Source organism: Artibeus jamaicensis, unplaced genomic scaffold (genome assembly GCF_021234435.1).
Source record: "Artibeus jamaicensis isolate MK-2021 breed Jamaican fruit bat unplaced genomic scaffold, CSHL_Jam_final scaffold_286, whole genome shotgun sequence".
In the NCBI taxonomy this organism is placed as follows: domain Eukaryota; kingdom Metazoa; phylum Chordata; class Mammalia; order Chiroptera; family Phyllostomidae; genus Artibeus; species Artibeus jamaicensis.
The window spans coordinates 13081519-13091246 of NW_026522034.1; positions in this window are offsets into that span (position 1 = coordinate 13081519).

Below are 9728 nucleotides of genomic sequence, written 5' to 3' on the forward strand. Positions count from 1 at the left end.
AGGATTTGTGAAGCATAGCTCATGAAAAATGCCACCACATAAGTTCTATAATTCTCTGGGGTATAAAATGGAGATATTTCCTAACTAAACCATCTTGATTATGGAAGGTGAGCCACAAACGTCACTTAGGAGACCTCATTTATGTTTCTGTGTCAGATGGCTCCTTGTCCAATGTAGAAAGGAAGGATCTAGGGAGCCATCCAGGGTGTTCCAGACTTCTGTCTCTTGATTGCTAACATGCTTTACTTTATTACTACAAATTTATATTAGGAAAGGTTGTTGATATGCATAGTTTTTGATGTGGTAATTTGATATTATGTGTTGTGTCAGATGCTAATTTGGTGGGTGAAGGACACATTAGGCATATATTTTTCTAAGGACTAAGATCATCATTATCAGGTAAGAGTAAGGGGATCTGAGGGGGGATTTAAATAAAATGTTCCATGAAGATTTTGACTAGTACATGTGGGGGAATGGAAGAGGAACTTGTCTAGGAAAATGTAAACTATTGCAAAGAGCGATTGAGATCTAGCTATGGGTAAATAGAATAATAGAAACAAGGTTGCTCTATCCAGCAAAGCTTTCATTTAGAATGGAAGGATGGATAAAGTGCTTCTCAGATAAGGTCATGTTGAGGGGGTTCATCATCACCAAGCCCTTATTTTATGAAATGTTAAAGGGACTTATCTAAGAAAAAGAAGATAAAAATGTGTATGGTAAAATGACAGCAAACTCACAATTGTTAACAACCACACCTAAAATAAAAACAAACTAAGGAAACAACTAGAACAGGAACAGAACCACATAAATGGAGATCATGGGGAGGGCTAGCAACAGGGGAGTGAGAGGAGGAGAGGGGTAAAGTACAGAGAATAAGTAGCATAGATGGCAGGCAGAAAATAGACAGGGGGAGGGCAAGAATAGTATGAGAAACATAAAAGCTAAAGAACTTAAGACACATGGACATGAACTAAAAGGGGGGAATGTGGGTGGGAGGAGGTGTGCAGGGTAGAGGGGAGTGAAGGGGGGAAATGGGACAACTGTAATGGCATAATTAATAAACTATATTTTAACAAATGATAAAAAAAAAGAAACAAGGTATCTAGAATGTGAGGGAGGCCCCTAACCTGTTTGGCTCTGTATTAGAAATCACATTTTGTCTGGGCTGTGATATACCAACTAGAAAACATTTATTTATGGGAGACCAAGCAGATGTTAGGGACTCAACAATATGTGACATATTGAACAATGGAAAGATTGGAGACATTTAGGTGAGAAAAATAGAAGACATCAGGCACAGGCCTCAGATAATTGAACAAGAATCAATGGTTGGAAGTTGTGGGAAAAAATTTTATGACAATTTAATGAGGCATTTAAAAAGCCACCCAAAGACAGAAAGTACAACCTTCATCTAGAGATTTTACTACCATCTAGAGATTTTAGTGCAGCAGGTCTGAGTGAGATCCACATATGTGTTTTTAAAAATATCTGATTATAATCTGTCATGTAGCCAGATTTGGGACCACTGAGCTGGTTAATGTAGTAGGCATTTGCTCTTCTGGTGCTTGGATTAGTTGATAGTTTAGATCCTTTCAAAGCTGAGGTTGAGTGTGTCTGCAGTTGACCATGTACTAGAGACCAACAGCAAATGTTTTCAGTAGGTACTGTCCCCTTATGCTGGCTTTTCTTATAGATTTATGGAGCAGTTGGCTATTGAATGATTAGTTTATGTTCTGTGGCTGTCTAACACTTAGCCTTCCCATTGTTGAAGAAGTATGACTCATTCACTTATGGGATTTTAATCAGTTGGTGGAAACTTGACACAAATGAGTTGTTTAGATAATTATCAGTGTTGAGCTATGTTTGAGGTGCTTGAGTCAGAAATATTAGCTGGGGTGTATTTCAAGGCTAAGTTTGTGTGCTCATGCATAATGAGGTCACTTGGGAATTCTAACTTTGGAGGGCTTCAGCTCTGGCAGGAGGTGGAGCATGTCATGGGGTGTCCTGGCATGCCATTTTTCATTGTCTCTATCCACCATTAGCTTAATGTTCACAAATCTGGATATAGATTTGAAAGCAGTGGCTGAAAAAATTCTTTCTGCAATATTAATGGAAAGAGAAAGTTACTGACATCACTTCTTTCTGCACGGTGTATTTTCAGCAGTTCTAGGGACAATATGATACCTTGACAGAGGAGAGTTTAAGTACTTCCTGCCATGGTACCCTATTAGACTTCAACTTGTTTTGTAACCCAAACTATAACAGTTCCTGCTTCCCTGAGGCCCTGATGAACTGAATTTAGCTTTTAACACTTTTCCCCACCTTTCATCATGTCATCCTCTATGAGAAGACCCTTTATGAGCCATAATCACAGATCCCAATTTTTTAGATGCCCTCTTGGCCAATATTTCCCAAACATGCCTGATAGGAAGAGTCATCTGGGGATACTTGTTAAGAATACAACTTCTCTGGTCTTAACCCTGGAAATTCTGATTCATTACCTCTGAATCAGAGGTATTGGTGGGCCTGATAATCAGTATCTTTCACAAAGACTCCAGATGGCTTGCTAGCTCAGCAGTTCCCAAAGGTGGCTTCTAATTAGAATCATCTGAGAGAGAGGTCATATATAGAGATTCCTAGGTCTCAACCTGCATATTGATTAAGAATCTCTGAAAGAGGAACTTGAGAAATCTATATTTCAATTTCCTCAAGGGTAGCCCCTATGAAGCTTAATTACCATAGGATTTTACTTTAAATAAGTGAGATTATCTGATCTGGACATGTAGGAAGAATCATTTCTATAGAAAGAATCAATATCAAATCATCCTATAGTGATCTTGGGGACAAAAAAAAATCAGTTCGACTGAAACTGTAGTATCTCTAGAACAGGATTTCTCAGCATTGGCACCATGGACATTTGAGGCTGGACCATTCTTTGTTGTGGGGCGCTTCCCTGTTCATTGTAGAATAATGATCATTTCTGGCTTCTAACTGCTAGATGCCAGTAGCACTTCTCTAGTTTTATAATTAAAAAAAAGTGTCACCCTGGCCAGGTGGCTTAGTTGGTTGGAGCACTTTCCCACACGCCAAAAAGGTTGAGGGTTCAATTCCCAGTCAGGCATATACCTAGTTTGTGGGTTCAGTCCCCAGTTGGGGTGTGTATGGGAGGCAAATGAACAATGTTTCTCTCTCTGTGTAAAATCCATGAACATATCTTGGGTGAGGATTTTTTAAAAAATGTCTCTAGATGTGGCCAAATATTCTTAGGGACAAATACTCAGTTATATACTGCTGTTCTAGGGAAAGGATAAATCACTGACTATAATTTAGTCAAACTTGTAAAATCTTTAGGCTATAACTAAAAAGAGCTGTAGTAATCGCCTGGTCTTTGATCCTGTTTCCTCTACACATGTTCCCAGATATGATATTGATTTCGAAGTTTGATCTTGGCAGTGTGTAAATGCTTTCCAACTACAGAAAAGGGGCAGATGAGATATCCATTTCTTAAATTTCAGGTATAGTAGGACTCTGGCCTGGATATTGCAATTTAGACCAATTCATCATAATTTAATGAAAAGACAAAAACTTGATGATAGTGTAGCCCTTTACATTATGCAAAAATCTTGACTATTTGGGTAGATCCTATGTGTATGGCCTTCAGACAAATTTAGAGAACTGTATCTGTCTTCATTCAAATAAGCATCAAGTAGTTGTAGGATTATTTTTTAATTAGAAACCTTTAGGATAAACATGTATGATTGGTAGAACAGTAAAGTTTAAGAAGGTTCGGTATTTGCTTAACTTTTGAAATTATTTTTTTATCACAGATAGCAAATTCTTAGTCAAGAATTGTCATTTTTATGAACTTAAATGATATGGTATCACTCTACTCAGTTAGCAATCTATGGTGTATGGGGGTACTCTCTAAGACTGCTCTCACTTCTGACACCAAGTGCAAGTTTGGAGCCACCCTTGGTTTTGATAGTTCACTAAAAGGAGTCACAAAACTCACTGACAGTTACTATAGTCATAGTTATCGCTTATAACAGGTCAAGGGTACAGCCAAGGAAGAGACTCATAACGCAGAGTCTGGGTCAGTTACAAATACGAAGCCTTCTATGTCCTCAGGATACATTGCTGTCCTACAATTGATGTGTGAAAATATGCACAGAATATCGCCAATCAGGTAAGCTCACCCAAGCCTCAGTGTTCAGCGTTTTTATTGGAAGCTTCATTACAGAGGCATGATTGATTGTTTGATTGCCCATGTTTTTGATTTCTGATGTTAGATGGCAAATCTCACATTCTAAAACATGGTTGCTTTTTCTGGCTTAGCCAGTCCCCACCCTAAGACTGTTGTGTGTGGTCTGCCCTACCCTAATATCTCGTGTGGAGGGCTCTGGCCCTAAGATAGCCACTCCTATGAGATATGACATAGGTTACTCCAAAAGTCGAGAGCAAATGCCAGACTTCTCTTTGGGCAAACCCACATTCTTTACCACACATGTCTGAGCAATGAGAAACTACCTGTAGAGCTTAATTTTGACATGTGTGTGTGTACATTACTGAGGGTCCATTATGCTTCCGATGTTTCACATAAATTTTTCTTTAAAACCTCACATCAATTTATACAATAAGCAATAGTACAAGAAGACGACAAGCACAATGATTTGACCTCATATGTGTTATTGTTACTATTTTAATTTTTTAAAATTTAAAATTAAGGTTCTTCTGTCTAAACAGTTGAAGAATTTTCTCATTATTATTCTACATATGACTTGTTAGAATAAAGTCTTCTATTTATTAAGACCAATGTTTCTCCTTTCCCATCCCTCACTTAAAGTATAGTTAAAGTTATTGTTAAATATTTTATTTATTTATTTTATTTTTTAGAGAGAGGAGAATGGAGGAAAAAAAGGGCATGAGAGAAACATCGATGTGTGAGAGAAATATTGATTGGTTGTCCCTAACAGGGGACCTGGCCCAAAACCCAGGCATGTATCCTCACTAGAACCAAACCAGTGACCTTTCAGTCTGTGGGCAATGCCCAACCCACTGAGTTACAGCAGAGAGGGCTAAAGTTTTCTTTTTTTTTTATTATTTAGACTTAACTTGAAATTTTAAATTACTTTTAAGTAACCTGATCTAAATGACAAAGCTAGTACTCAGTGAGCCAGAATGTGAACCTAGTTCCTTGGGTCTCATGGTTTTCCATTATTACAGCATTGCATGATATCATGAGAGGTCATAATCACAAGGCCCTGGGATTGACTAGTATATATGAATAGCATTTATAAAATATTTCTGATGATCTGTGGGACTCAGTAGACTTGTAGAAAGGCTTCTGGTACTGTGGCGTGATAAAGGAAATTGAGAAGCATGATTTTGTGCCTAAAAGTCCACGTGGCAAACCAAAAACATGGGTTTTAGTTAATGCCTAGGCCTGCATAGTTTTGGTTCATGATTTTCTTGTTCATTGAATAAGATTGCGTTGCCATCTCAGAGACTAAATAAAATTTGGGTCATGAGTGTCCACTTTACCAAAGAACATAGTCTTACTGACTTCTTACCTGCCAGAAACAATACATTTTGTACTCCCACTGACTCCTGGGCAAAATAACATTAGAAGGATTATCCTAATTTACATCAGTATTATACCTTCTAAATCTAAAATGCTGTTAGAACTTAAAAAAAATCATTTGTGACTCTTTTAAAAAAAACTGGTCCTACTATTTACATAATGACAAAATTTGCTTATTATTCATCAGACTAAAATCTATTCCATTTTCTAGAGTATTGTCCTCCTTTCTTATTCCCCACATAAGCTATGAGTATCATCTTTGCAGTTTGTAGTTAATATTATTAAAACTATTCTGACTTAGTCCTAGTAGCTACTGAGTGGCTTGAATAGTTTTAAGACATTCAGAAAAGTTTACTAATGGGCAGATATCTTTTCTAAATAGAGTTAAAAAAATAAACCATATCACAGTGGTCCGCAAGTATCAAAGAGCATAAACAATACTGTTGAAAACTTTCCTGGTGACATGTGCACTGGACTTCTTTGAAGCTGTAATTTTGCAAGCATCATTTCGTAGATCCTCTTTAAGAAATAGCTTTCTCAGATAAACAGGGCTCATTGAACCCTGTCACAGGCAAAAGGAATACATTAGGCTTCACAATGTTAAGATAGTAAAGATAATACCTTATGTTGCACAATTGTTTGTATTTTTCAGAATGTTTTCAAATATATCTAACCAACAAGAAAGAACAGTAAGAGTTGTCACTCAGAAATTTTAACTGGTTGTCTTTGATACCTTGTTCAGGGTCCTGTGGCTGTTCCTATGTCAGGACATTTCTGAGAAAAATGTACTGGGCCTTAGAAAAGAGATATTTATTGTTTTTTCACTATCAGAAAACCTGTGCTTTGTAACCCAAATCGTAATATTTTCCTGAGGTTTATTGTCTCTCACCAGTAAGGAAGAAATATAGAAAGAATGAAACAAATGTAATCAATATGATCAGTGATAAAAAGGAGAGGTAGTCAGGGTAGAGTCCTTCCCTTCACAGTGGTTTTTAAATTCTGATTCTAAGGTCAGATCCATTTGAATGATATTGAGCACTTACTGAAGATACAGAATTACCAGAGATGGGACTCAGTGCTCAGCACACTTTCTGTTTAACAAGTGGCTGCAGGTGATTCACATGTCCATGCTTGTTTCAGAACCACTGCCAATATCAAATAAAGTGAGAATCATTCTTAGGGGGTCAGTGTCCACAAATAGTGAAGAGCTTAAATTAGGAGGTAACCATTATAGGGATAGGAATAACTGATGTTAAGATTATCGGGTACAGAAGGGGAGGTCACCTTCACTGAGATCGAGAGTATCCAAATAGAGCTGTATCTTTCTTACACAACAGAGTCACTGGCAGGAAGAAGACACTGGCAGATCCACATGGCAGGATCAGAAATGTTCTTACTGCTTTTCTGGATGTGGAGCATAGGACCATAACTTCCATCTTTTAAGGCCCGTGATTAAATGGAGATCTTGAGAAAATTGATCCTGCAAGGCACTGATAAACTGTCATACGTCATTGAGTTTAGAGGGACTTTGAAGTGACGTAGAAAATTTGGGTAACATGATATGTCTGTTGCAGTTTATATGATTGTCCAGACTTTTTTTCATTTGAACTTACAATATTAAATCGTGTGTTTAAATGTTACAAATACTAGGCTGTCTCCTAGGTTGTTTTCCTAAGTTTCTGGGTGGGGGTTCACACCAAGACATACGACAATTTGTTTGTCATCATGTAACCCAGCTTTGTTGTGCATCTGACTAAAGGTTTCTATACATTTATATACAGTTATATAATTTGATTCTCATAGCTCTAAAATTGTACCTTAGGACAGCCCAGTCTCCTTGTACTGGGGCTAGAGATAAGAAACAAGTTCCTGCTTTCAATGGGTTCTTACTGAAGTGGAGAAGAAAGAATACATGAACTATTACTACATGATATGATGAAACTGTGCAAGAGGTCAGTGCAGGTCATCATGAGCTCATTGAAGAGAGGTTACCAGGTCAATATGGGGACAGAACAGAGAAAGATTTCATGAACGTGAGTTTCTGACAAAGGGATACGCTAAGCAGTAAGGTGGTGAGCATAGATGAGTGGTTTTCCAGTCAGAAGGGGCAACGTAAGAGGAATGCTAAGATGTAGCAGGGAACTTGTCACATTCTTATACCTTCAAATAGTTCAGTTTGTCCAAGGCATAGAGTTTGAGGTTAAGAATAGTGAGAGATTGATCATGAAGGTAGTGGATGTCTGTTGAAAGAATTGAGGCAGGAAGTTCCTAATGATTAAATGTGCAGCTTAGGAAGATTTTCCCTGATAGCAGTATAAAGGATGTACCTCATACTTCAGCCCCAGGGATGTAGGTACTTGTCGGATGGCTAGTAAAATAATCCAGATGAGGATGGAAGTGTAGCACTGACAGCAGGAGGAAGGCTAATGCAGAAGTTTGACCAAGTATTAGGGGGAGAGAATAGGTAGGACTTGGCCATGGATTGGATAGTGGGTGATGGGAAAGAGAAGGGTTTACGAATACTGTGTGAATGGAGGTGTCTCTTATAAAATGGCAAATCACAGCAAGATTAGTAGCTTTGGGATAATATTATAAATTGAGTTTGGGGCATGTTGAATATTAAATGTTTATGTGACATTCAAATGGGAATGACAACTAGATAAGATCATCCAGGGAGCAGAGGCAAAGTATAACTAACAAGGTGATGGTGGCTGTGCTGAGAGAACTAATCTGCTGTGGTAATGACAGGTTTTTTCAAAAGGGCAAAGTTGTTGTTTTTTCTTTTTGCATTACTTTGGATCTTGATGAAGAATGCCAAATTTTACAGTGTCATTTGTTGCTTCTGCTTCACAAGTTTGTAACTTACTTAATATACTACTGTAGTTTTCCTGTATATGGTAAAAACAAAAATAGAATCCCTTCTGAGGAGCTGTGGTGTCTGCCTTGAGTTGGTGAAAGAGTGCAGCAGTGTACAGCTGACCCTTGAACAACATGGGTTTGAACCGTGCAGGTCTCCTTATACCTGGATTTTGTTTTCAACTTAACAGCAGTGCAATCAACTGCACTTCACAGGATCCTGCACATATCAAACCCACATTGTTTAAGGGTCAACTTTGCCATTGGAAATCCACATATGTGGAGGATCGGTTGTACTTCCACGTGTATTTCTTTTTTTTTTTTCAAGATTTTTAACTTATTCTTCTTTAGAGGGGGAAGGGAAGAAAAAGAGAGAGGGAGAGAAACATCAATGTATGGTTGCCTCTTGTGCATTCCCTGCTGGGAACTGGCCTGCAACCCAGGCATGTGCCCTGACTGGGAATCGAACCACAACCCTTGTTTTGCAGGCCTGTGCTCAATCCACTGAGCTATACCAGCCAGGGCTCATGTGTATTTCTGATTGTGGGATAGCTCAATGCCTGTGAACTCTGCAGGAATCAACTGTATACAGTTAAAGAAAAAGAGAAGTGAGAGAAGAAGGCTGTGGAATAAGTTAACAAAGAGAGATTTCCTATTACTCCAAGCAGTACCTGAGGAAATGGAAAAAGCAGGAAAGCATATTTTAAAGAACTCTAAGATGAAGAGAGCATATAAAGAGATGTTGGACAATGGCAACAGACAAACCAAGGAAAATAAATATTAAGCGATATTGACATTAGATTAAGTACATGAAGAAATTTTAGTAAAAATACATTTACTGATTGATGTGGAGAAAGAGATCAAATTGCATGGATGAAGAAAAAATGTAATTTATGAACAAGTGAACACAATATCCTTAATATTCCCCTCAGAATGACTAAACTTTGGATTGATTTCTTCCTCTGACCACCATTTTCTTAGAACATTTATAAAAGCATTTGCAACTGTAAATTCTTTCTCTGTTCCTTCTAGATGTAAATCCCTCAGCCTCTTGTGAGTTTTACAACTATTGTCCAGGATTTGGGAGTCATGCCTTTAAAGAATAATCAAGGAAGATAGGTTCCTATCTCCCAGTCTCTAGGGTTAAGCAGGAGTGTAACTTCCATTACTGTCAATTAGCAAACAAAGGTGGCTTAATTACATTGACCAATCTCCTTCCTCTCCAGTGTCTCCCACTATTATTTCACTCAGATGATAGAGGTGTGGCTCTAAAGCTATACCTTCTAACTTC